The sequence below is a fragment of the Strix uralensis genome, chromosome 1, assembly GCF_047716275.1.
Source record: "Strix uralensis isolate ZFMK-TIS-50842 chromosome 1, bStrUra1, whole genome shotgun sequence".
NCBI classification, from domain to species: domain Eukaryota; kingdom Metazoa; phylum Chordata; class Aves; order Strigiformes; family Strigidae; genus Strix; species Strix uralensis.
In genome coordinates, this window is record NC_133972.1 from 138318818 (window position 1) to 138346685 (window position 27868).

Consider the following 27868-nt stretch of genomic DNA (forward strand, 5'->3'; position numbering starts at 1 on the left):
GTTGTTCCACTGACAACAAAATGGGTTAGTCAGCTTTTCTTGAAGAAGGGGAAACCTTGGGCAGCACAGGATGAAGTAGTCCTTTTAAAGACTATTAACTTTCTTGCATAAAGTCAAAAGATGGTCACTGTGAATGTATGATATTTCGTAAGGTCTTGAGGAAGTATTCTCCACCATTTATCTGACAGTTGAAGAGAAAAGCTAGGAAAGGGAAAGGAAATGTTTCATATTATGCTTAGGACAGAGTAGTGTTTGTTGAGCTCTGCCTAAAAGCTTCTCATGGCTTTTCAAAATGCCGTGCTACCTCTCACATGGAGAAAAGCCTCTCTCCAAGAGTCTGTCACAAGAAGAAAGCTCCACTGTTGATTACTGTATGCAGCAAGTGCTGCGGCTTCAGTACCCAAGCAGAGCTTCCCTGGAGAAACTCTCATGGGAGAGCTCCCTTTCCCTGGAAAGGCTCCTCATCAGCTCTTCCCAGCAAGCAAAGTACATGGGGAATAGTCAGTAGCTATTTGCTGCTCAAGTGCCTGATATCAGCAGAGACAGAGAAGTGATGACAGGCCCTTTCTGGATGAAAAGTTAGGGGTCTCCTCAAAGGCCCCAAGCAGCCTAAAACATATTTGAACCAACCCGAGAGTGTACAGGAGCAGAAGAGGAACTCTAATTCTTTTGTACTCATGCTTTTCTGCCATGCTAAGTGCATGAGCAGAGTCAAAGGCAGGATGGGTGAATTAACTCAGAAAAAAGCTGTCCAAAAAAGCTGAGCAATCAGTCCTCAAAAAATTAATGATAAAAGACTTTGAATAAAGCCAATTTGTAATGGAATGTAAGAAGGGAAGTCCCTAAAGAGAAAAACTGTCTACCAGCTCTGCAGCAGGTTTTGCTGCCCCATGCAGTTTACCATGGCAAGAAGCCAACTTGGCAAGGCTCGCTCTTCTCCAAGGAGCCTGGCAGTGCTCCAGCCACACTCACAGGTCTCATTTCTGCTGCCAAGCTCGAGGGGCAATCGAAGATCCTGTTTTGTGAATCTGCAGATCTGGTTATGACCGAGAATATTTGTGTTTTAAAATGTTCTTAAGCAAGTCGAGTTCCCTCTGTTTATACAGTGACTGAACAGGCGAAACAGAATACTTAACCCAGCTAGAGAAAATGAGCCACAGATTGTTAATTATATGGCTATTTGCACTTTGACTGGAAGAGGAAGTAAGCTGGTTATAACTACTTTGGGCTTTACTCCTGCAACTGCATTGAAACCACATTTATGACAGCTGAAACTATGCAATTTTATATAAATGTGGGCACTTCCTGTTTTTGAAACAAGTCCTTGGGTACTCGCCCTTACATCACGGTAACATTGCTGGAACCAGAACGTACTAAATGCGCTCAGTTTTGAAGACTGGTCTTAAGATCTTATTTTACTATTTTTAAAAGTGTAGATAAAATGCATATATTGGACTACTGCTGTCAAGCATCTCTATTTCTAGGACCTAACCATACTCTTTAGGCATTAGGAAACACATATGTTTTCCACGTGTGAGACTGAAACGCCCAGCTGTCACCCGGGGCGTGCTCAGTCCTTGGTGACGTGGTCACGGTCACTCCCGGACAGAGAGAGAGGCGTGTTGCGTTCCCCCAAGCAGGCAGGCTGCACTCTGAATTACACACGCCAGCAGATCTATCTTTTTCCACTCAATATGCAGTATTTCAAGTAATTTGTAATAGCAGCTTTGTTATTTTGCACTGTATGGTATTAATTCTTCATTGTGGCAAGCATACGTTCAATTTTATAGACACTGAGTATGGGGAGTAACACAGTCCTCCTGGCATAAATTGAAAAAAATCGTTATTTGACTAGAAGATAATTTTGAAAATACCATTTAACAACCCTGATAAGCAGCAGTATGTTTCCTGTGCCTTTTCTCTTACTTTGCTTATTTATGTTAATTGGATCTCACAAACCAAACTTCTGCAGTGAGTACAATTACATAAATCAGCAGTCTGCTTTTCCATTGACAGTCATTTTCCTAAGAGATTACAGCAGGAAGACTGATCATATTGTTCAAGTGAAAAGCAAATGCATATCCAGTAATTCCTGATGATAAAATGTGATAATTCTTACTTACAAAAAATCCCCACCCACATTTAATTTACAATGTATTCCTCCAGATTTAGTTCGTGACATATTTGAGTCAAGTACCCCCTATAAATGCAAGATATTTACAGTCAAGATCACCAAAATCCTTAACACAGAGAAGTGTCAGCATTTCTACTACCTTTGTTTTGCTCTCCAAGACCACAACCTCTTATTTCTGACCATTAGATCCCACCCTTTAACTATGAGAACTTGTGAGCTTTGCAGCATGTGAACAATTACACACCTCTTAGTCTTAAACTGGAAGAAGATAAAATAAGGATTCCATTCAAAACCCATTATGTAAAAACCTCCAACTAAAAGAAACACTAAAATTAAAATTTCAAATTCAATTACACCCGATTTCTTGATTTCTCTTCACTTAGCTTCAAAGTAAACACAGTATACAGTCTACTCATGCTCTTTAAAAACACTTCCCTTGGTAGCCTTATTCCTGCCTCAAGTCAAGGCATGGTTTCAAAGTGGCAGACAAGCCAATCTGCAACTAGGAGAGGCTGATCCTTCTGTCCCTCTTCCAGGTCATCTTTAGCACAGACATTTGTCCAACTCTGCAGTTAGCAAGTTCAAAGAGTTAAAGAGTCAGCCAAGTAACCCAACCAAAAAAGCAGTTAGCTGACCGCTGGTTTGGCTCCCTGAGCCAACTCACCCCAGTCGTGGTGACAGCAGCACTGGCACGAAGAAGATGGGGTAATACCTCAGCAGGGAGGGTACAAGTGGCACTTCTGGAAGCTGTTAGACCAAGGTTAGCTGCAATGATGCTGCATTTGTGACATCTCCACAAAAACTGGCCCTGTGTTCAGCCCCCATCCTCCAAACAAGGGAGGACATAGGAAAATCCAATTCATGGGGTGCAGTCCAAATCTCCCTTAAGAGCCTCACTGAGCTACAGACGCAAAGTCTCAACTCCTCTTTTGACTTTTTTTTGACTGAAGTCTATTGTTTCTACATGGAAGTGCTCAAGTCCAGATCTCTGCAAACTTATTCCCAAAAGTAACATGAGCATTTCTCATAAGGAGAAGAAAAAAAGACTTAATGAAGGCAACCCGGATTAGCTAAATGATACATCATAGTGGAACAATTCTGCTGTTAAAGATCATGCAGATGTTATGATGGAGGCAAAGAAAGCCTTTCTTTAGCTACAGCACAGCTGCTGCATACAACTTCAAAAAGACTTGGCACAGGACTTCAGCCACAGAACTTCCCCCTCACTTCATTTCATGCACGTCATCTGAAACTTCAGTGAGCTGCACCAAGGACAAAACTGACACAAGGGGAGTTTGGAATATCTTATCAGCAGGGAGGCAGCTCCTTGCACTGCCAATACTCACATGCACCTTCACAAAACTCAACTATACATCTCCAGTCCTCCTCAGTCCAGCAATCCCTTAAAAGCAGTAATATTCCACACTGCTGTCCGGCTTATTTATACTTGCAATATCTTCTAAAGAAGACAACCGAATTACCACATAATTAACATATATTAAAGCTTCAAAAATAGCCATAATAAAAAGTAAAGGAAATTATCTGTTAAAGTAACATTAGAAAGTATTATCAACTTCCGTTCACATCCTTCATTCACTGAGCCACTCTGAACAGTTAGACACTCTGACCACGAAGCTGAAGATGCCACAGCTTACAATGACATTGAATGTACATGCCTAATGCCAGTCTTGTATTTTCCAGATAATATATGCACTACAAAGAAAATATATATTCACTGTCTAAATTCAAAGTTCAGCTTTCCCCTTTAAATGTGTCAAACTATTACAGCTAGTTACATGTGGGACATAAGAACTTGCATTGATTTTACATACTTAACTGTAAAGCACATAGAACTTAATTCATTTGATCTGCATATTAACATTACACTTACTTGTGATTTCCTTTCAGTGACGATAATGATAGATGTACCTGAGAAACCTAAACTGCTTTAAGATGTGTGTATGTGTATGAGATTAAATTAGAGCATTCCTGATGCATAGGAACAGAATCTTAGAAACTGTTTTTAATTTCTCCCTTTTTCTTCTTTTATTTATTCATATGACACCAGCTTGCTGACTCTTATGACATTCTTAGCTTCCACCATGTGAAGTCATAAACCAATTTGTCACCTACAGTATTCTTCCCACAACCGTGAAGTTACAAAGAATAATTAGTCCAAACAAGAAAATGGCAGTAGGAGCAACTAAAATTCTCTTAACATTCAAACTTCGTAAGTAAAAGAGAGTTGAAAAAACTGCAGAAACAAGGAAATACAAGCAGAATGCACCAAAAGAGGTTTTTTTAAAAAATTAATCAATTACTTTATTGCTAAGAAATGGATAAAAAACTGGAAATCCACAACTTTAAAGAATACTTGCAAACAGTGAAGAAAACTCATTAAAGCAAAGGTAAAGCTTGAAATACTAGAAATATTAACCACAGTATTACTGTATTCATGAAAGCGTAAGACTTCAATATGACCTACTTTAATAATAGTAAAAAAACTGAAAGAATATGGGCACTAACCCCCCAACTCTACTGGTTTTATAAAACACCATCTACTTCTCAGAATTAGTAACAGACTCATGAAACTGAACCAATTTGTTCAACAGATGTTTCAGTTAACCCAAAGGAATTTTACTTTTCTATTGTAGAAATAGAGCGTGCCGAATAAAATTCCACTATTATTAGCAGCTTTCAAAATATATTAGCTCAAAATTAGCTTCCATTTCCATTCTTTCTTTCTTTCACATAACAGAAAACATTTTCCATACTGGATTAGATGTGCCACCGAAATAAAGTAGGCACACTGATAACACAAGTCGCCCTCCTCCTCTCCCCCGCCCCCCGTTTTATGGGATACGCAGGAACGGCAGAGTTTTTATTTTTCTTGGCGTTCCTCTCTCCACATTAGCCGATAATCTTCCCCACGTAGCTCTGCCAGCGCACTGCCCCGCAGGCCCACAACACCCCTGCTGTTCCAGTCCCGTGCTTTTCTCCAGCAGGCTCTGTGAATTGTGTGATCCTTTCGTAATGTGTGCTATTGCATCAGTCTAATTGCAACATAATTTTCAATGTTCTAGGTAAAGCAAATAATTTCATTTTTAACTTCTGCTCATAAAATACAGATTGTTTCTACTACCCCCCCACCTTTTTTGTTTATGTTTAAAGATTTAAAGAATGACTTGCACTGCACAGCAGTAGTCGAACAAAAATACCTCTGGTTTTCTTAGAAAGCAGCACTTAAAAATACTGCTCGGCACCTAAAGCATTACTCCAGCCTTTCACAGAGCTGTATGTAGTAGATCCCCCATGAGCAGGCTGGAAGGAGAACGTGCATTCTTACTCTGTGTATTTAATATAATATTTAGCCATTACAAAGCTTCATAGCTTTTACTCTCTCTCTCTCTCCTATAATAGAGACTAACAGCTTATCTGGCAAACACACTAAGTTTCTAGGCACTGAAGACACACTCTTTGTTAATTCATAAAATATGATCTAATGTTAGATATTTTGCATTCAGGTTAGCTAAGTTAAAACAATATTTAGCTTAACCATGCCTTGGCCAAAAAATTCTCTGTTATCTACTGATTACAACAGCATTGGAGCTAGCTATGGACATCACAGTGGGAAAATACAAATCCTGAGCCTGAAGAAATGCAGATGAAATCCTGACCTCAAGCCATTCTGATAGTGGACATTACAAACACTGTCTACTGTGCATCTGATACAATAACCAGGCACAAGAGGCATGTGCCTGCGATGAATGATGAATTTATGTGTCATTTTGGTTTTATGCACATAATATTATCTGAGTTGACAGCATCTAAAAATACTGTGCTTCTTGCACCCCAAATCATATTATGTGATACAAACATCTACACTAATACCAATCTGCAGAGGCAAGCACTCACAAGAGGAAATGTCAGAAGTAAGTTTTAGAGAAACCTAAACTTTGTCTTTGTTTGCTTCTGTGGCATGGTATACACCACAGTTATGTCATACCATTTCCACAGCACCTCTGCTTCATTCAGCGTACAGAATTACCACTAATCAAAACAGTACTCTGTTTTACTCTTGGTATTTGGCGTATGGTCCGATACCTTATTTACTGCATGCTACTCATATTTTTTTCGGAAGATGGAACAAGTAATTTCTTTGTGAATTTAATGGTGCAGCCGAGTGCTTCACGAACATAATGGTTAGTCCTACTGTTATTCTGTTACTCCTAACTTAGGATAACTGTGTTATTCCTAACTTCCTAACTAAAACAGCGACAGCTTTAAGGTCAAAATGATTCTCCAATTCTGAAGACAACTTTGTCTCCAGTTTGGCATAACTCAGACCTAATTTTTTCACAGCACTTAGCATTACATTGTGCTTTATATAGCGCTTTCAAACCTCAACCCTCACTGCTTCACTCGCAGTTATCAGTGCTCAGCACTTTTCCAGATCAGATCCAAAGATCTCAAGTCATCCGCGAGAAAGCAAGACACATACAGTTAGCAAAGACACGAGAAAAGCCAGAATCGAGCAACTTACCTAGCATCACCTAGGAAGTCGGCAGCACAGCCAGGAAGAGAGTCCCGTTCGCCAGGGCAGCATGCAGCTGCGCAGAGCACCAGAATGGCTTCTGCCTCCCGCAATCCCCTGCCTCGCCTGCCACACGCGTCCCGACTTCTGCTGGAAGTGAGGCAGGGGTACTACAGAGAACAGCCTTCTCCACCACATCAACCAGATTCATTCCCAGAGCAAGTCCATTCTGTGCACGGAACAAAGCAGGGGTCCTGCAGAAAAAAACAGCATGTCAGTGCACAATTAAATACTGTTAAATTGTAAGGCTTCCTCACGAGGGGCCAAGTGAAAGAGCGTTGCAAAGACAAGCTCAGTTTTGACATTCTTTGACTTGGACACTGCCACACTGCAAAAATTTGCCATTTCCTGAAAAAAGAAATCAAGACATCAGACCTTGTACAATGGAGTCACACTGACACCTACAAAAAACAGGAGTGGGGTCGAAATCTTTAGATATACCATGCAGCTCTTGTGGCAAAGGAGTAAACTGGTTGCAAATGCAAAACATTTCTCTGCATGGGGACTAGCCATAGATGATGGTTAAAAACATATTCTCAAGGAGCTTCTACTGAAATCAAGGAGTGTTTATTTATATCCAAAGATCTCTATAGAAAAGGACCTTCCAGAACAAACTCCTCTGCCTGTTTTCCTCAAGCTATACCCTCTGGCCTATGTTGATTCAAGCCCTGGTCCCTCATTCTTACCTTCAGCGCCCATGCCAAGTGTCTCCTCACCCCCACTCCCCAAGGCTTTTCACCTCTCCTGGCTCAGTCACTTCCAGGCTTGGTTGGCAGTGCCACACTCTCCCCCCTTGACTTCCCCTTTCCCAACACACCATTGTATTGCAGATGACACCAAGTTGGGTGGGAGTGTTGATCTGCTCGAGGGTAGGGAGGGTCTACAGAGGGATTTGGACAGGCTGGAGCGATGGGCTAAGGCCAACTGTAGGAGTTTCAATAAGGCCAAATGCCGGGTGCTGCACTTCGGCCACAACAACCCCCAGCAGCGCTACAGGCTTGGGGAGGAGTGGCTGGAGAGCTGCCAGTCAGAGAGGGACCTGGGGGTGTTGATTGACAGCCGGCTGAACATGAGCCAGCAGTGTGCCCAGGTGGCCAAGAAGGCCAATGGCATCCTGGCTTTCATCAGAAATAGCGTGGCCAGCAGGGACAGGGAAGGGATTTTGCCCCTGTACTCAGCACTGGTGAGGCCGCACCTCGATTACTGTGTTCAGTTTTGGGCCCCTCACTACAAAAAGGACATTGAATTACTCGAGCATGTCCAGAGAAGGGCAACGAAGCTGGTGAAGGGTCTGGAGCACATGTCGTACGAGGAGCGGCTGAGGGAACTGGGGGTGTTTAGTCTGGAGAAGAGGAGGCTGAGCGGAGACCTCATCGCCCTCTACAACTACCTGAAAGGAGTCTGCAGAGAGATGGGGATGAGTCCCTTTAACCAAGTAACAAGCGATAGGACAAGAGGGAATGGCCTCAAGTTGTGCCAGGGAAGGTTTAGACTGGATATTAGGAAGTATTTCTTTACAGAACGGGTTGTTAGGCGTTGGAATGGGCTGCCCAGGGAGGTGGTGGAGTCCCCATCCCTGGAGGTGTTTAAGAGTAAGGTTGACTTAGCGCTGAGGGATATGGTGTAGTTGGGAACTGTCAATGTTAGGTCAATGGTTGGACTGGATGATCTTCAAGGTCTTTTCCAACCTAGACGATTCTGTGATTCTGTATTAACTCTCACTCTCACCCTGGGGTCTGTCTCCTCTGTTCACAGACTAAGGTATTTTGGAGCCGGGACTCCGCCAGGGCCCCAAGCATGCCAGTGCCCCACGGGTGTGCTTCTGGCCCTCAGGCACTGCAGTACAAGCATTGGTTTCATCCCCCAGGTCAGCCTCCCCCTCCCTTTCCAGGCCATACAGCTCTCACATGCTCAAGATGGCATGCAAGAACTGCGATTTCTTTAAAAGGTTAAAATTTGGTTAGATCTGAGACTTTTAGAGTTCTGACAAAGGCAAAGCCATGATTCACAAGCCGCTCTTCTTCCCCAGTGCCTATCACCAGCGCTTCTCACAATGCCATCTAACTCCTAGTCTCTGCTTCAAAGGGAGGGACATAGAGCATTTCCAAAAAAATGGTTTTTTAAAAAAAAAAAAAAAACCAAACAAAAAACAAACTACGATGTGAAATAACTTATTCCACACATTCTTACAGAGAGCTAAATAATTTTGGCAGAAAAAAAAATTAAGCTAGGGGCAACTGCCTAGCCCCAAAACCTAATGTTTTGCAAAGCTATAAAAAACTCTAACCACTATCTTGTACTGGGAAGTGTCAGGCAGCCTTCCTTACTACAATTCCTGTCACTTCCCTTTCAGTCCTTAACAGCCTGATAACTAAAAAATACTAACACCTGAGACCAGTGGTCAAACTGAGGAGTAGCAGCTGCGGGGGGACAGTGCCGGAGTGAACGCCACGCAAGTCACCTTTGTCTTCACCACCAGTTTCGTTGCATGCCTACGAGCAGTGTTCAAACAGCATTGTCAAATGACAGCACACAGTCCAGCCATTTCATCCTAGAGGTAGCAATGCTTGCCTGAAAAGCTACAGTTGCTCATGAAATACTTCCAGGCCACGAAAAACTGTAGTAAAATGCGTTAGCTTTATTCCCCATGAAGGTCACACACACAGCTAACAGTGATAATTTAAGCAAATCCATTTTACTTCACATTTGCACTAAATTAGGAGCAGTCATGTATCAGTTACAAAGAGGAAGGGTAACTTTGTACAGTACTATTGCTTGTGATCATCTGCCCCTGCCTGGAGGGGAAATAACCTTCTTGTATGAAACTCTGGGAAACTTTTTCTTTCCTTTTCTCTATTTAGCAGTTACTTATCTCAGCATGAAAAACAAATGCAGCACACTGTTAAGTAATATACAGAAAGAGGAAAACTTCTTAAAACAGACAACACATTCTTTTAGAGCCAAATGCAATTTACAGATTTTTTTACTGAGCTCTTAATAGCAAACAAGACAACAATTTCTTGATGGCTCTTATAAATACTTCTGTACAAACATGGTCCAGAAGAGCAGACCAAAGAAAGAGAAAAACAGTGTCACATGCTCAAAGATGGATGCAAATTATAGTATAGATTAAATGCACTATGACACTTGTTTTTCAATAAGAAATAATTATTTCCAAGGAATTACTAACTATTCCTATGAGATCGTATTTAGTCTAGAGTCATCTGATGTACCTAATTTTCCAAAAGGACTTACTATGGCAAAAAAAGTGACCCACATGCATACTCCTAGAATACCCATGTTTGTTCTTATGAAAATAAACTGAGAAGCTTCAACATCAGTGTGTAAAACATAATGAAGCATTAAAAGAACATTTCCATTTTCAAAAATTACTAATAAATAATTTTATTATATCTTAAATTTAATTTAAATACTGAAACTAGCTATCAAGCATCTGTAATACCTACATTTTGTTTTTTTAAGGAAAGAATAATTATCTGATCACTAGTTACAGTTAAGATCAAAAATATAATTAGGTTGAATGAAACTTCAGTACTTCAGTGTACAATCATGGAAACTATACAAAACTTCTTCCTTAAAAAAGAAAGCAGAATTTCATGCACTATTTCATTTGGCAGAGTATAACATATTTGCTGTCAGCAAAGGACTTTTTTCAATGAAGAAAGAGGAAAAGAAACTATTTCCATTCATACAGCATTGGCCAGTTGATTAGAAGGATCAAGCACTGGTAGTTGTCTCTCAACTGTAAGCAACTGTAATAGATTTAGTTCCTACAGACCACTCTATAGTGTTCCCAAAAACTCAGCTGAAATCCAGCAGACTCCAAAACCACGGTTTGTTTAACATAAACTAACCTAATTATTTTGTCATCAAAATCAATAGTTATAGGCTAAAACACTGTATCAAGTAGGAAAGCTTTAATGTAAAACAAATCATAAACCACTGATAACGGACATGTTTGAAAAGGCTCTAGGACTGCATGTATTTATATAAGATTTGTGAATATATAAACACTCAGTTATATATGTCAAGAAAAAGGTGAGGCTCTGTGCAGTGAACTAATCATGAAAAAGACTAATCTTCCTTAGCACATGTGTATTCTTACAAGGACTTAAGCCAGCTGGCTACAGTGTATTGAACATCTTACCCAACAGCAAAGATTCATCCAAGACCATTAATACATTGTAAGGTAAGATTCCCTTTCTCGTTTGTTTTTTTTTTTTTTTTTTGTAAAGTAGTTTCCAGCATTTTTGAAGTACAAGTTATTCCCTGAAAACCTTCAGCAGCTTTCTGTTACTAACACAATTATCACAAAAGCCTCACTACAATGCAAATAGCGTATTTGCTATGATCAACGTACTGGCATCATTTGATGAGGGATTCTTCTCTACATGGTAAAATTAATTTTGTTATTAAGTTAGTGTAGGGAAGATGTTCTTTAATTCATCATAAGGAACATAATTTCCTACAATACTAGAACTTTCAATCATCAAAAGTCCTAAAATCATGCTTCCCTTTTTAATTTCAAGAAATACCTCAAAGAATTGTAATATCTTATATAACTACTGCTACACTAGCATCAACACAAAAACTACTTCATGCATTGATCAACATGTGTAGTGTAGTTTACTCTTTTATTTCAATCTGTTCAAATAACATGACACAATAAGCTCAGTATAAAACATTATGGTTCTTATGCAGATAAACAGACTCCCACATTAAGGTTACTGCTCCACAATACATTGCACACAGCTGCTCACAGCTTGTCCTCACACTGAAAAACAGATTGAATTGGAATAGCAACCCTATACCTGGATTCCATTGATTTTATTGACTTAGGGCAGAGTATGAAAAATAACATTAAAAAAAAAAGAAATCTGAGTTACCAATGCTGACAACAGCACCTACAACCTGCCACTGCTGTAGCAGTGGGAATCCTTAATTTTGTGGCTCATTGTCATATGAAAAGAAGCCTGTGTCTTGGAAGCCAAGTCTGCTACAAGAAGCGCCCACAACACCAACCTTCTACTGCTAACCCCATCCCCAGCACCGTCGCAAGTACAAGAGAATTTATCTTCAGTTAAATATTTTTAAAGTCGAATGCCTTTTCCATTCTTTCCTAAGCATCTAGTGAAACACCAGGTGCAAAGTGAGTCAAAGTATCATAGCTTTATGGACATCAACTCATGTCCCCCATTGACTTTCTTAGGATCTACAGCAATTTCCAGCAGCTCAAGAACTGCTCTGAATGACCACAGGTTTTAGTTGGTCATTTTATAAGCACTTACTTTAGACTAATATTTAAGCTCATCTCACTTCATGTACTCTACAAGAGAATTTGTTTTCTTAACCTATGAATGACAGTGCCAAAAATAGCTACAGAGCAAATAGTAATGGGTATAGAATAGTATGTTATCCATAAGGTATCAACTAAAATAAATCCACTTATAGTCTGTTAAGTTTTCAAAACGCATTTGCGTCTCAGATTTGTGAAAATTGGAAGTTATATACTTATGTGTGATTTTACTTTTTCAAAAATTAAATCAGAGAGTTATAAAAGCAAAACTGAATAACAGCACAGATATAAAGGTATCTTGCATATAAAGCTAACAGAAAGTCCTTACAATAAATGCAAATACACCTGTAATATTCTCTGGCCACTGAACTGGCTCTTAGAAGATATCTCTGAGTGAAGATGACTCCTGGTACACATTTGGCAGTACTGTACCAAAGCAAACCTTTTAGAGTTATCCCCCTCTTATTATCGTGGCTTAGAACAGGAATGCACTGTGACCATTTTGTGAGCAAAAACCCCTTTTTGCTACAGGGTTTTATGACTATTTTTAAACTAGGCTTTAGTTTTCACCTAGGTAACTTTCAGAAATTCAAAAATACATGATAAAATTCATACATTTGCCAAAGACTCAAGAAAGTTCTCCATAGACCAGAGAATAAAAAATAGGAGAACTGAGGAGTTTTACTGCTTCTAAATATACAAAAATGCATGTCACGCACAGGTTCCTTAATAAAACAATGACAATTAAATTCTATTATACTGTTTGTGCCTAATTTGTGAGATTATTTGAATAAAATGTCCTTTTTTTACACCATCTTGCTATTCCAGTAGTGTGCTTAGCTCCAGAAATTGTAGGTTTTGAGCCTGACACCCATGATGAGAAAGAGCAGAGAATATTTTCTAACAGATACTTTGTGAGCAAATGTGGGTTTGGTGCCTCAAAGCTTGACAGCTCTGATCTAATACACTGATTTCTCCTCTACCCCCCTTGGGCTACATCTGTAAAACTTAGTAAGCTCCTTTTTGAAATCTCTTATTTGAACCCACAAATCCTTCCTCTCATGGAAATACCCCTGACACCACCACATTATTCTGGACAGAAATGTTCAAAGTGTGCTGTTACACCAGGGTTCTGAGCCATCCTAACAGCTACTATTGAAAAGTTCTCATGCTCTTGTCCCTTTCCTTGCATTCATCCTATCTTTTAGTGAACCTATTCAGCTCACTAATCTGGCATAAAACTATTCACTTTTTTTTTTTCTTTTTTGGTAGTTTAACAAACTGAATCAGTTCATCAAGGGCTGAGAGAAGTTTTAGAGCCAGCAAGATGGGGGTACAACATGACAACCTGGCCGAGACTATAGAGAAGATGACAGGGAAAAGAAAAAGGACTTTCCAGAAGTCACCAGTTTTTTACCCCTACCAGATTAGCTCAGTTTATCCTGCCATACCAAACCCTACCGCTCACCTGTTGATTCTTCTCCATTTTGCACAGATACATTAACACTTGATAGCCCAAAAACTAGAAATCAGGCATTTCTGCTGTCAAGTGAGTGCATTTGTCTAAGCTAGACAACTCCTGTGAACCCAGTATGTCTACCTCTGCAGCCCTATGATTATCACCATCTTCTCTCTCTCTCCTACTGAAGGTGAAGAATCTCTGAATACCCCAAACAGCAGTTTCCAAACTGTAATCCATGGTTGATAGACATGGTAAGTGGTCTATAGCTAGTCTGGTAGAACTGTATCACACAACATAATTAGAAATGCCTAAATTTCACAGGGTTATACCAACAGCCAGTGAGAAAATTTAGTAATGGGGGGGGAACACCCTCAAAAACTTAGGGAAGCACCTTGTGATAAAGCTTCCTGGCCTGGGTCCTTGTGCAAGAACTGAAGAAAGCTCCCAGCACAATTGATGGCCAAAGCAAGCCCCGTTCTTTGTCTATGGTCTCAGTGGTACTTCTCTCACCTTCAGACAGTGTGGCTGGACACCATGAACACCACACACTCAATACACTTCAAACTGGACAGTGCAGCAGTTATGGAAGCTTTTGTAAGTCTTTCAGCAAAGAGGAAAAAAACAACTGTAACTTCAGTAATTTGGTTCAAATTGAGCTGCCTGGTTTCTATTATTTTTGGATTTCTTGCCAAGCATCTTTTTTTTTTCTTTTAAGCCAACTCACCAGCAACTCTCTATGTAACCCAGATGAAGAAACAGCTTCTTTATCACATAATCTCCATAAATGTGAAATGGTTTTAATACTTACCTCCAGTGGCAGTTACACACAGAAAGAAAGAATTATTATATATTAATCCCATTAATTTCTGAGTCAAAAATAATGTCCATCATTTAAATACAAGTTTAAAATGAAATAATTCTACCCAACTTACTAAAAAAAGTCCAGTAGCACATACTATGCATATGTATTTATATAGATATACACACGTATATATAAAACTATAAAACATATATAATATATATAATTTCTAATGCTGGTTAAAAAAACTGTCCCAAAAATGCTACTGAGTTGTTCTAAAAATCAAAACAGCTCCAATTTTATGACTAAATTTGATGACTCATTTTCTTTTTTGGTTCCAGGATCTTTCTGCAGACACTCCTAAAAATGAGGAAACTGCTTTTGTTCCTGCTGAACACAAATGGAGTAAGTTGCATCTCTCACAAGAGAGAAAATATTTTAATTGCTTCAAGTGTTCCTGAAGCACAAGTGGAAGCAAAGAGAAAAGCTGCTGTATCTACATCTCAGTGCAACTGCAGTCCACAGCTTTCACCAAGTTAAAGTAATGCTCTCATGAAAGGTAGGGTACAAAGAAATTCTGACTACACATAAATTAAAGGAGGTAAAGAGAACTTCACACTTCGCTACGCACCTCTTCAAAGCGCCCTGAACACACCCCTGTGCCACGTTTACATCCTCCTCTATTTCACAGACTATTGACCCACCTCATCTGCTCCTCCAGTCACATGGGCACTACTCCTCCCTTTAGCCACTTTTTGGGAAGCTAAGGGCCTTTTATATGATTGCTACCTGACTGGTTTCTAACCAGGCAGGCCAGTTTTACTGCTGTCTTAATGACTGCAAATGACAGGACTGAATTTTCCAGTTTTCTGAGTAGCCACTCCACCAGGGGATGTGTGGAAACGTGGGTGCACACACCTGGCCATGGCCCTGCAGACTCCCAGCTCTTGCATCACGTCTGTGCCGTACCCTTGGCATGGCTGGTACCACTGCACACGCACAGGGCATCTGAGCATGCAAGTCAATCATCTTTAGCTGCTTTGGGGTTTTTTTTACTAACTGGCCAGCTGGCATGCCTAACTCTCTATTTTTCTCCTCTTGCATGTCAGCAGGACCGTCAGCCTCCCATTCCCATCAATAGCCTGCAAAAGGTTTTGTAAATCATCCTTTGGTAACACCAGGGCTTCCAACCTCACATTTCTTCTACCTCCTCTTTCACTCCACTTCCCATGCACTCCAAATCCTCATTCCTATCTATCTTCCTTCTGTTCAGGAGGTAGGTCTTTCAGAGTGCCAACTTTCTGAGCTGCACTAGGAGGATGGGCAAAGAGGGAGCTGGGGATATTATGCTGCAAGGTGTTAACGGCCACCATCAAATGGTTCTTTGATCTCCAGACAATTACAGAGATGGGCCTGCTAACCAGATGCAAGGGGCTCCCTCTTTCCCCTATTTCTTCCTTCTGCATCCCAGACGGACAGAAATGCCATCAACTTGAGTGCAAGACCCTATAAACCAATTATAGGTTTATTTTGAATTTAAAAAGGACTATTTTGCTTTCATAGGAGAAATGTCAGAAAGAGTTTGCAAACCAACAGTTTGCAAGTCTCTCTGAAAGAGACTCTTGTAACAACTCCTGTCTGCTTAAGAGCTGTCTGAAAATATGCAATTGCTGAAGTTTAACAACACTTAAAGTTCTCAAAAGTTCTTATCACAATCATACATAAGAGAATTCCTTTTAAAGCTAGAAATACTAGACATATGAGATTGTTTTAGTGCTTTCTACTAATTAGTACTGCTTTTATTATACAGGACAAGAAAATGACATTTTTTTTCCTAAACTGGCAGTGAACAGCCAATTCAGTAAGCTGCATTTTTGTTTTCTGTGACAGGGCAGTGGAAAAATCTCTTTCATTTATTAGGTCTACAGAGACCAGAACTGGCTGGGCGTCAAACCTGCTTTGTAAAAGCCCAGATCCATTCAGCCATGTGTAGATTCCATAATTCTTTACAACCTGTTATCAGTATCAGCTTCACAAAAGATGAACCTTTGGTGTCTTCCAACTAGTGTTAGTGCAACCCTTTATAAAAGGGACCAAAAACCTGAACTGACAGTTCAACACAGAAAGTAAAAAAAACCCACCTAATAGCAGTGCCAAATTAAATTCTTATTAAAATCTAATATCTTTTTTTTTTTTTTTTTACTAGCTGAGCTTTGCATAAAGATAGAAAACAAGATCTCCTACAGTGGTGGATAAGCAAGCTGGATAGCTATTTAAATTAAATAGCAGATTGCTCCAAGCCCCACTGCGTGCACCTACGCTACTTAAAGTGCCAGTTTCATCACCTCACTTGTGATTGCAGGGTAGCCAGAACCTGTCATGGGGACAGACAGGGCAAGGCCTTAAGCTGAAAGGGTGCTGATGGCAACCTGAGATAGAAAAATAAACTAAACTTTAGAAGGATGGGGCTTTCAGGAAGGAAGAAAACTACCAGGGTAGAGTGATTGACTTGCTTTTAACTACAACAACGATAGATTCCTAGATGGCTTTGATGAACTTATTAAAATGTGCTGCCTTATTAAAAAGGTACTTCTCACATCAAATCAGGTGCACACTATATAACATCCAGGGGAAAATATTAAACTTCTGTTTTCAGTAAACACACCCTACATCACATTCTTACATTTTCTATAGCAGAAGTTTATGAATAACAGCACCCACACCACTTCTTAATCTCAGACTTTAAAACTGAAAGAACTAATTAATCATTTTACTCAACTGAAATATTCTTGCTACGCTAAGACTCCTCTGTATCTGTCTATACTGACAACATTTCCTTGAATTTCCCCTTTTTTTAGCAATGGATTCTATTGCATTCTTTAAGAGAAAAGGAACTGCAAACTAGCTCACAAATGTTTCCCACATTATTAAATACTGTAAATAATTATTTTTCCATTTGGTACGCTTCACATAAGCTAAGTGTAGTGTCCTCATTCAATACTAGGTTTGCAACGCTGCAAGCTTGCATATGACGCAAACGTGAATATTAACAGTCTTAACACCCTTCCGCAAGTTACATATATTTATCAATACAGATAAACATGCAAACATGCACGTGATTTTCTTCAAAGTTTAATAAAATCTGCAAGGTCTTTACATCTCCTGAAAGCACGTGTGATTTTTATCACCACCACATAAACAGTCCTCTTTAATACTCCTCACTATGCAGTCCGCAGATCACAGGAACGCAGAGACTCTGAACTTAAGTTTTATTTGCACAAAGAGCACAGGGAACATTACACACCACCATTTCTCATATGGAGAAGGAGAGAATCTGTATTCCTCACACACAGATTCGCCACGATTCATACTTCAGCTGTAATTTGCTGATAGCCTGGGGGTAAGGAGTAAAAATTTTTGGAAGTAAATAAATGCAGCAAAATACAAATGAAGCAAATACAATGTAGAAACAATTTAGCACTACTTTAGGAGTACAATGTACAAATGTGGCTCATCTACTTTCTAGAAATCTGCTGCAAAACGTTCAAACTCTACTAATCTTTGTCACTCTTGAAGCAAAACAGCTTTGTGTTGCCTCTAAAAATAGGGAGGGAGTAGTGGGGGATGGGAAGGGGAGAGAGTAAGAAAAGTGGGAGTGAGAACTGATACACCATACTGACATTAATTTATAAAAAAAACAGTGAATTGTATTCTTAGACTATGGCTTTTCTAACAAAGTCAGGCACATTTTCAATTATCAAATAAAAAAGGTCATCCTGTACGTTTTATTTTGTACATGCACATGCAAAGGAAAAAAAGGAGAAGTTTTGTTTCATCTGTTACCAAAACCACCATTCTGCAGTCAACACTTTTAATGAAATACAGGCCAAAGGATTAGTCAGAGCAGATTCATGGAAAAACAAAGGAAATCTGTATGCAAATACAAGCCTATCACGGTAACTAAACCCAAGAATGAATCCTGCTCGAGTACCTCCAAATACTATCCTGCAAGGCTCCCTGCAATGGCTTCCACTCACCCCAGCTCCACAGCAACTAGCAGCAACTTCAGTAGCCACTGCCCTGAAGACGACTAATGATGCTAATATCATAATTAAGCACTAACTTAAGTATTCTACATGTGCCAGAAATATAGTCCAGATGTGTTAAAAGTCCTTAGAAGATTCTGTTCATTTTTTTAGGGAAGGAGCAGACAAGGACCTGGTGGGGAAGGCAATAGGTGAGACTAGAGGGTATGCTACTGGGCTATAGGAAAGGCTGCTGCAAAGCAATTGCCCAGCTAGGAGGACAAGTGATTTGAAAGCTAGGGTGTTACAAACAAGCGAAGAGAGTCATGCTTGTCACCAGAAAAACTCAGCTGTTGTGAGGAGCCAGAGTCTGGCTGGTGGACGGGCCGTGAGCATGGAGCAGCACCAATGCAGCATTGTAGACCTGGCCTGGCAGAGGTGGAATCGGCAACCCAGCACTTTCCATGGCTTAACATTAGGCCAATCTCAGCTGGGGCTTTGCGCGAATAAATACGACTCTAGGAGTTCTTCTCAGAGGGTTATTTTTAAATACCTGACCATATGAGCTTCCTTGGAATAGGAAAAAAGGGGAGGCAAAACTAAACAGTCATTACATATATGTTTAAATATAACATTAAAAAAACCACAAGATATTTAAACTGACTAGAAATGTTCACTTTCACTTTAATTTTAAAGTTGGCAATGGACCTGGACAAAAAAAAAAAGGTTATATTCTGACCAAGATGCAGCAGCCTGGAGTTTCTAAAACCAGTCTTTAAAACAGTTCAGAAGAGAGGGGGGAAAAACTTGCTCAAACTCTCTTAGAAAAGCAGCAATTTGGGTTTGAGTCCTTATTCAGATATGTGCTGAAGTCACTCAGAGCTAGAAGAGAAAGCTCAAGTAGCAAAGGCAACAGTAGTATGTGGCTGTACAGAGTTCAGTTCACAGCAGCAACATCAACAAATAAGGTCGGGAGGTTTGACCCTGAGTTTTCTCAATACTACTTTCCCTGCAAGAAGCATCTGCACTAATGCCAGAAAGACACTTGTAAGTCTTTATCTACTTCTGTTTCAAAATAGACATAAACATGTCTAGATCTATGCAAATTATCTCAGAAAATGTAGTGGGATGCTCAGAGAACACATGGTCACAAGCGCCAAGCATTATCAAGAGAAAAGGCTGAGACCCAGACAGAAAATACTTACATCTAATGGCACATTTTGGGAATACTGATACTGTTTGACTGCTGGGAATCTAACTGTATTTTTCTAGCAGTACCTGTTAATATATTTAGAATCAAATTCCATAACACTACCTAATATTACAAAGCAAGCAACTGCTTGAAAACATGCTTTCAGTATATAAGAACTATTTTTATTTATAGAGAAAAGTATCTGTTCATCAATTAATCTCAAATCAACTGTCCTTTCTGTTTATTTGGGATTTTTTTGGCTGTCACTATCAATAATGCATGCAAAAATTTGCATAGCTCTGCCATAGTGCTGGTTAATTATCCATTCGCTGACGTTCTTCTAAGCAAAATTATTTTATTTGTCAAACAAAATTGTCTTTTTAATAGAGTGTTTTGACAATGGAAGATCACAATTTAAATATTAAAATTACATTATATGATCTCAATATATGATGGTATTAGCCACTGAAAGAATGGCACTTCTTCCGGTGTGAGCGTTACCTTTCACAGTTACTGTAATTGCTTACTCCCTCCTCTTCTCTTGGCTTTCTAACTTTGGACTTTCATATCATTAGAAAAAACTGATTTTTTGGTTTCAAGAAAAATACACTCGCCCTGTGTCTTGGAGTGGAAAACATGGATATATCAAGCCTTCTTTTGAGTAAAACCCCTTAAAAAAAAACCAAAAAACAACAACCCACAAACCAACTTCCCCTTTCCCCAAACCCACCAACAGAAGAAAAACACCAGAAAGACCCAACCCCAAATGATACCGGCTAATACTTACAGGTTTAGTCATTTTAATTTTTGGATATTCAGTACATTTTAATTTACTATGAGTACATCTGGATTTCTGGAACTGCAGAGCTTCCCTTCATGTGGCAGAGCACAAAAAAATATTCTGCGCTATCTGTTTCCTTTCTGCTACGTACACACCATATATTTGAGATGATCTGATAACTCATTTCGGTTATGCACAAGTACTGAACTAATAAAGTTTTTGATTGTTTATTGGAGGAGGGAGGAAGAGGTACATTGACTTTTAACCAAACTCTGTGACACTGTATGAATCTTTCCTACAGTGGCCATCCTTAAATGTTCATTTCGGCTCCAAAGCAGCAATTTTCTTTCTGAGCTTATAGGATTTCTCTCAAAGTACACAACTTTAAAAAAACAAACAATCAAACAAACACAAAAAAGAGCATGAGCATTCACACCACACGTACCATGTGTGCACTAATCATCCATAGAGACAGAATTACATTATTAAATACACTTTTCAGTATCAGCAAGTTCTGTACTTGTATTTGCAATATACCTATGAGTCCTAGTTGTGTCCCAGAACCCTTCATTTCAGGCAAGGCATTTTGGGATCCCTCACTCCAAAGGGCTGACAAAAGGCTAAAGGCAATGAACTGAGACTGACAGGGGAATGAAATATTTAATATTTACAAAAGAAGATATGGAGTTCCAACCATAAATTAGCTTTCTTCAGAGTTGTTTTATCCCTTAGTATTTATAACCAGTTACAAGATAATAGTTAATTTGGTGTGAGTGCAACCGAGTATCTGCAGGAGACTAAAGCCATTAAAACCATCTGCAGACAGCAAGTGGAAGTAAGTGATCCTAGGGCTACTTGTATCTTGAAGGAACACTGCTTCCTTTCTACCCATATAAAACTTTTCAGCATTCAAGAGAGTTAAATTATAAAACCATGAGAGGAAAAAGCACAAAAAAGCCCTCACAAAACACCTTAGCACCATCAAGACCAGGTTTCACATGACAATAAGGGTTATCATCTCATTCACTTTGTTTCCATGTTAATGTACCAAAAAAACCCCCACAAAACCAAAAACAAATAGCGTACAGGAGTAGAAAATTAAGCTCTTGAGTTACAACCTACCTTAGCTTGCCTGAGCAAATCAGTCTCCTCACATGGATGAATTATAATGTATTTAACCACACACATGCCCTTTTCCAATTGTGCTGCCCTCTGTTCTTCACTACAATATTCACTATATTCAATGTTTTGTCTTACTTTCATTGCTCATTGCATGACTGCACACACCATTTATTGCAGTATTCAGAAGTGTTCAGTGTTGAGTATTACTTTCATAAGAGAACTTTATATGAAGTTCATCAGTAAGTTGACCTGCTCCACTTAGAGCATCATTTGCATTTAGGATCAGCATTATGCCTGCTTCCAGCATGAGCAACAGACAGTATATAAATGTAGGTAGTTATTATGGAAACTTAGGACCCTTTTTTCCAAAGTACTTGGGAAATATATTTATTTAAATATTCAAAGCACATCATCTCCTGACTCAAAAGTACAGCTTCTCCTTGAGAAGACTGAGCACTCAGCATGTTTGCAAGTCAGCTCAAAGCTGAGCACATGCAAGCAAGATGCATATTTAGTGCCAACCTCCTAAAAAGCTGAGTGACATGTAAGCATCACACAAGAAGTAGGTGGCAGAGCCCAGGGCAGAATTCAGTTCTTTACGGACACCTTGGTCGGGAGACTATTTTCTAACTGCAAGCACTGCCCTATTCCATTCTCACCATCCATTTTCTCCTACCAGTAAGACAGCAATCCAACAGCACCCCTATGAAGAATGGGTCCATGGTATGTGCTATAAAACCAGGGGCCCAGTAGTAAAATTGTATGCAAAGCGGAAGCCTGTGGCATGAAGCATACACAGCCAGGGAACTGAGCTACGCCTGCACAAATAACCTGAATTTTGGCATTTTTAACTTCTGTGTCATAGCTTTTGCACCTTTAGTATTCTTTCAGTATTTTTGGTATGTCATTTATTGTGTTTTGGAAAAAGCAACAGCAACAATAACAAATCATCACTAGGCATCATAACTTCAAGCATGATGAAGACAGGGCGAGTGAATACCTCGCAGTCCCAGAACAGATCTCCAGTGCCTCGAGCGTACAAGGCAAGCAAAACCAAGCAAGACAGCCACCTTCTAATATAGGTTCATTTCACAGATACTATGAAGAGCAGAAAGATGGTAAGTCTTTAATCTTTGTTTTCATTCCTAAATAAGACTATTTTCTGAAACTATATGCCCCCTGCCCCCTTATCAGCACAGCATGCAGTACCAGCATGCTCTGCTGGGCATAATGCCTCTCCAGCTGCTCCACCCAATGTGGTTCTCCCTTCTCAGCCCCAGTCCCACCCACCTGCCTCCTGGCCAAGCACCACATCCCCATCCAGAATAAGATGGGGAGCTGGAGAGCTGGCAGAGCTAGTCTATGCAGATAATGCATTTATTTTGCAAAAGAAGCTGAGTGAAGCGCAAGTATACTTGTTAAGGACAACATCTTCTAATGTTTCATATACTGACGTCAAAGTATCTTCAAGCTTACACTCTGACCAAGTTTGCTTGTTTTTTCATTGGGACAGAACAAAATGCATTACAAAATGTTATCATTCTTTTTTTTTTTTTTTAGAAAAGAAAATCTTCACTCCAAAGCATACAGTCTACAGAACTGTTAAAAAAGGACACAATACAGTTTTAACCAGTCTCATTCACAAAAGCAGCTAAAAATTTTCCACTGAAAAATACAGAACAAGTATTTATTAATTCAGCTTTAGGTAGACACCTACCACAAAAACTTGGTAAAGATGGAAGCAACTGGAAATCAGATTTCATATTCATACTGAGAGCTGTCAGCAGAAAATACAGATATTATACTAATAATTTGGCTTAAAATATTACCTTCTCCAACTCTTTGCCCCTTTTATGTGGGTTGTCAGCTTTACAGGCCAGAATTTTTTATGCATTGAGTTTTATTTATATATATATATATAAAAAAGTATATGTTTCTACATGTTTATATATCTTATATATAAATAGGTTTCTATGGTTTATATATACGCAAGACTACAGCCAAAATTTTATTTAAATATTAACAAATCAGACTTTGGGGGGGGGGGGGAAGGGAAGACAATGTTTTATAATTTAAGTAAATTAAATTTGAAAGAATAAAGCATCTGTTTTGGAAAAGTGGGCATTTGCTGAAATACTTCTCAACTAAATGTCAAATCTATTAAAAATGTACTGCAAAGGCAACTCTGGTTCTTTGGCATCATATTTGTTGCTGAACTGTTCATTTATGGACTACTAGCACAAGTTTGAATACAAATGTAATGTGTAAATTACACAGCCCCAATTCAAGATGTCTGTGAACTAAAAATAATAAAGTAATTCAAGTCTCATATGAAGAGCCAGATGTTTATCATGCTGGGGAACTGGGGATTTCATATGCTTTCCACCTTCCCTTTCGAGTTCCCTTAGAAGGACACTCACGCTACTAATGTGTGTAGTAAGCAAACACCTGATCACATTACAGAGCACAGATTAGTAAAGCAGAAGATCTGTTGTGATCCAACAATCTTACTACAGACAATAAAACTAAATTAATTTTTGAATTAATCTTTGAAGTAGTGCTTTTCTTCATAGAAAGACATCTGATCTTGATTAAAAATTGCTGTGAAATCTACTGCCATATATGGCAATGTAATGTTCTGCTGTTGTTATCCTTTCTATAAAAACTTGCACCTTTAGTTTTGAAATAAATTTATCTAGCCTTCCTGCCCTTGGTTCTGCTTATAGATTTGTTTGCTTAACTTATGGGCCTGCTATTGCAGAACTGTTCGTTGTGTAGGAACACAGAGGCAGACAAAGGTCATCTCTTTCAACTTTAGCCTTGTCTTTTCGAAGGGAAGCACACCCAGGTTCTCAGCTCTTTCAGCTCTTTTCTGATTCTTTAATCAAAAATATCTGACTTGGACCAGTTCCAATTTATGAACCCAACTTATGGATGCCAGCAAACTAAATAATTACCATAGCTTAATACAGAAATTATACAACATCCTAACTACTGCAATCCTCTGTTCTGTGCTTTCTGTTTACACAACCACATTTGTATCAGTCCTTTTCACCAGGATTTTTTGGGAACTCCTGGGTTCAGGTGATTATTCACCATCACCCTTCCAACAGCCACCTTTGTTATTTTGTTTCTGGATGCAGGCCTACATATTTAACTGTATTCAAATGCACATTTTGTTAGCCTGCTGCCACTTTGTCAAGTGATCCATATGGCTCTGTAGTAGTTGGTTGTTCTCTTCACTGTTCATCATTTCAAACACTTTTATATCATTTGTATATGAAAAAAACCTGCAAAGTTCTATTTTGTATCACAGATATCAAAGTGACCAAATAAGTCACCCTGTTTTCTGATAAAGTAGTTGCTCAATAATTCCCCATTTAGAACATGTTAGTGTGGTGCGCATGTATCACTGAGTTTGTCTTGTTTTAATTTTTTAAAATTCTGTGCAACACCAACTCTAACTATATGATCCACAGGGCCATCTGAAAATGTAACCAGAATGAATGACAGTCATGGTTCTAACTATACCTTGAACCCCCGCAGTATCCAAATCCCCAACATCTGTTCTTTCTGTATATACGTATTTCACTGTGCAGAATGACTGGAAGAAACATGGGCAAAATGAGATAGCAAATGTGGGGGTTTGTTTTGTTTTGTTTTTTTAAGACTAGATTTAGGGAGCTCTTTTAAGGAAAAGAGAATCCTGATTCCTACTCTTTGTTCCCAGGTCTGTTTCTGGTTTGTTTTTCAATGGCTCTGGATTAAAAGAACAGAAAAAATATTTTTAAAAATGTGTAAGGAAACATCGTACTGTCCTTGCACAGCTACTGCTGGGGAGAGAAACGAGCTGGACAGCAACCTCTGCACTTAGTCACCTAAAGTTTATCTGAGCTCTGTTTCTGGAACATATTGTATCTTAGCATATTACATGAAAACTACTAATTGTTCTCCAGATAAGATCAGAAATGATCTTGTCAAATAAACTATATTAGCTAGCATTAATTATATTGCTCTGTTTTAATTCCTGGTTAATCAAGTCCTTGGTCAGCCTTTTTGAGATTTTATCTAAGGTTGGAGTTAGGCTGTTAAGTCTAGAATAAGCAATTCATTCTGCCCGAGACAATATTAAATTTCTTCCAGGTATATCTCAAATTTCCACATGTGACAAGTTTCAGGCGGTGGGGGGTGTAGAATAAAAAAATAAAAATCAACATTATCAGTACAGATAGCTCTGCAGATAATCCCATGAAGTTATGGACAGAAGCTGGCAAACTAACCCAGTATGCCTAACTACTCTGCTGCTTCATAGCCTCCTGAGAGAGTACAGGAAAGGCAAGTGTTTCATCATCGGCTCATGATACCAAAACACAGTTGGTTTTTTTTAAAAACAAAATATATGAGAAATACATTCTTCGTTTTCTGTATTGTTAATTGCTAAGTTAGAGTTTTCTCCTTGGGTTGCTTTGCTTTTTCTTTTGTTACTTTCTACAATCACAAGCTTCTGATTTAGACTAGTCGTATTCCCCCCTCTTTGATTTGTTACACACCATTCCCAAACTGTCTTTAATTCTCTTCATAATATTGAAGGTTTTTAAACCATCATTTTTCATCTGCAGAGTGTTGGTTTGTTGTTGTGGGGTTTTTAAAGCAATTATTTTTCAAATCATGTGGCTTATTGTTTGTGTATTTCACACTTTCTACAGTGTAAAATATGCAAATATACACAAGCTTTTGTGCACCTAGCTTTAGATATGTACTTCCCCCCACCCCCAACTGGTTCAGACTTGATCATGCTTCGAAACTTGCAGCATTTTTTCACTTGTGTGTTCAATCTTTCTCTATTTCACACAATGGGATGTAATGTCTTTTTTTTCAGAGCAGAGTGCAAAACATCTTCCGTAAGGAAGTTGCCATCTCTATATTTAGAACACTCAAAATTATGGTACTACCAGAGGGAGACTTAGTATGTACTCCTCAGCTTGAAATCTCCCACAATATCCTCCTCTTCCTCATCTCTTGGAGGGTCAATCATTCTCAGCTGTAGCGTGACTTTAGCAGATCTTCATCTGACACTCTGTCATAAACATTTAAAATCATTTCCCTCAGGGTTGTCTGAAAAATCACAGATAATTAATGACACCATTTCTGACAAAGTCAGATGTCCTCCATACACGTAGGTCTGTTTCAATTTTCCAATCATAAATCTGCATGTGAGGTGGGAGTTTTTTTGTTGGTGGTGGTGTTTTGGGGTTTCTGTTGTTTTGGTCGTTTTTCAGATATTTCCTTATGGACACAAATGTTTCTCAGAGTACATTTCTGGTTCAAACATTATTATATTTTCACTCGCATTTGTCACACCAAAAAATTCACCAAATTTACAGTACTGCTCTTCCTTAGCACACTACCTTCCAATTTCCTTATGCCAGGATGTTAAACCTTAAAAGTCTCCTTTCAACAAGGAACTGAAAAGAATGAGACAAAAATCTCTAGTGGTCATGCTTTTTCTAACTAGTGTAGCTTCCCCACCTAAAAGAGTATCAGTCAATAATCTAAAAAATAAACAGGGGAAAAAAACCCCACACCAAAAACCCCAAACAATCTCATCAAGTGCTTTTTGATCTTTGGATTTTTTTGTTATATAAATTGTTCACTTTTCTAACACAGGAAAAAAACCTAATGAGTGTCTGTATACATAGTTTTTTTTAAATTCTTTGCTATATATTTATAACCTGGATCAGATGTCCATATACTGGAAACAGCACTCTAAAAAGTCCATGATGACTTCCCAAGAGATGCCTCAACTTGATCCTTGGCTTACTTCCAACTAGCCGCCTTTTGGGAAGAAAGTTCACTTCCTTCACCACCATCTTCATTTTATTGGAATGGAAAGTAAACCAAATAGAAACAGGAACATTCCAACCACAACACAAAGACAAAAAAAAAAAAAAAAATCTTCTTCAAATGAGAAGCAGAAAGTGGCAAAACTGGGGACTACTTTATTTTTTTGCATCACAAGTTAATCACAGCTGTACTCAAATTAGCACAGCTACAGAACTGCCATCTGCATACCAGCACGCAGGGCAGGAGAACTCCATCACTTTGCTCAAATTTAAGGCCAGCATTGCTAAAGCCTTCCAAAATAATTTTACTTTGTTTTCAAAGATACATTAAATCCCTAAATTTTGTCAACATTCTCTGTGGAAATTCTCTGTAGTCGCAAGTCCGTGAAAACATGGCTGGTTTGGTTTGCTGATGACATCAGTTAGGAACAAAAGCACTTTGGCTTGGAACGGCTGGCACCCTGCATCTCTGCTCGCCGACTCCAGTGTATCTTACCTACCCTAGTCTGTTTCCATCATTATTCCTCATGTGCATAAAAGATCTGCCCTGCATAAGAAGGGCATTATTAAATTAGTATCATAATCTGCTCTGACCCACA

General features: G+C 39.0%; 1 protein-coding gene across 6 annotated transcripts in view; it reads right to left on the reverse strand.

Annotated features, from left to right (window-relative positions):
• The window catches only part of NCOA2 (nuclear receptor coactivator 2), a 198013-nt gene that overhangs the window by 118727 nt on the left and 51418 nt on the right, over window positions 1–27868 (reverse strand). For all 6 annotated transcript variants that reach the window (XR_012630727.1, XM_074882685.1, XM_074882714.1 and 3 more), the window contains exon 3: window positions 6678–6922. The gene's annotated coding sequence lies outside the window, so the exon portion shown is untranslated. The remainder of the gene's footprint in view (window positions 1–6677; window positions 6923–27868) is intronic.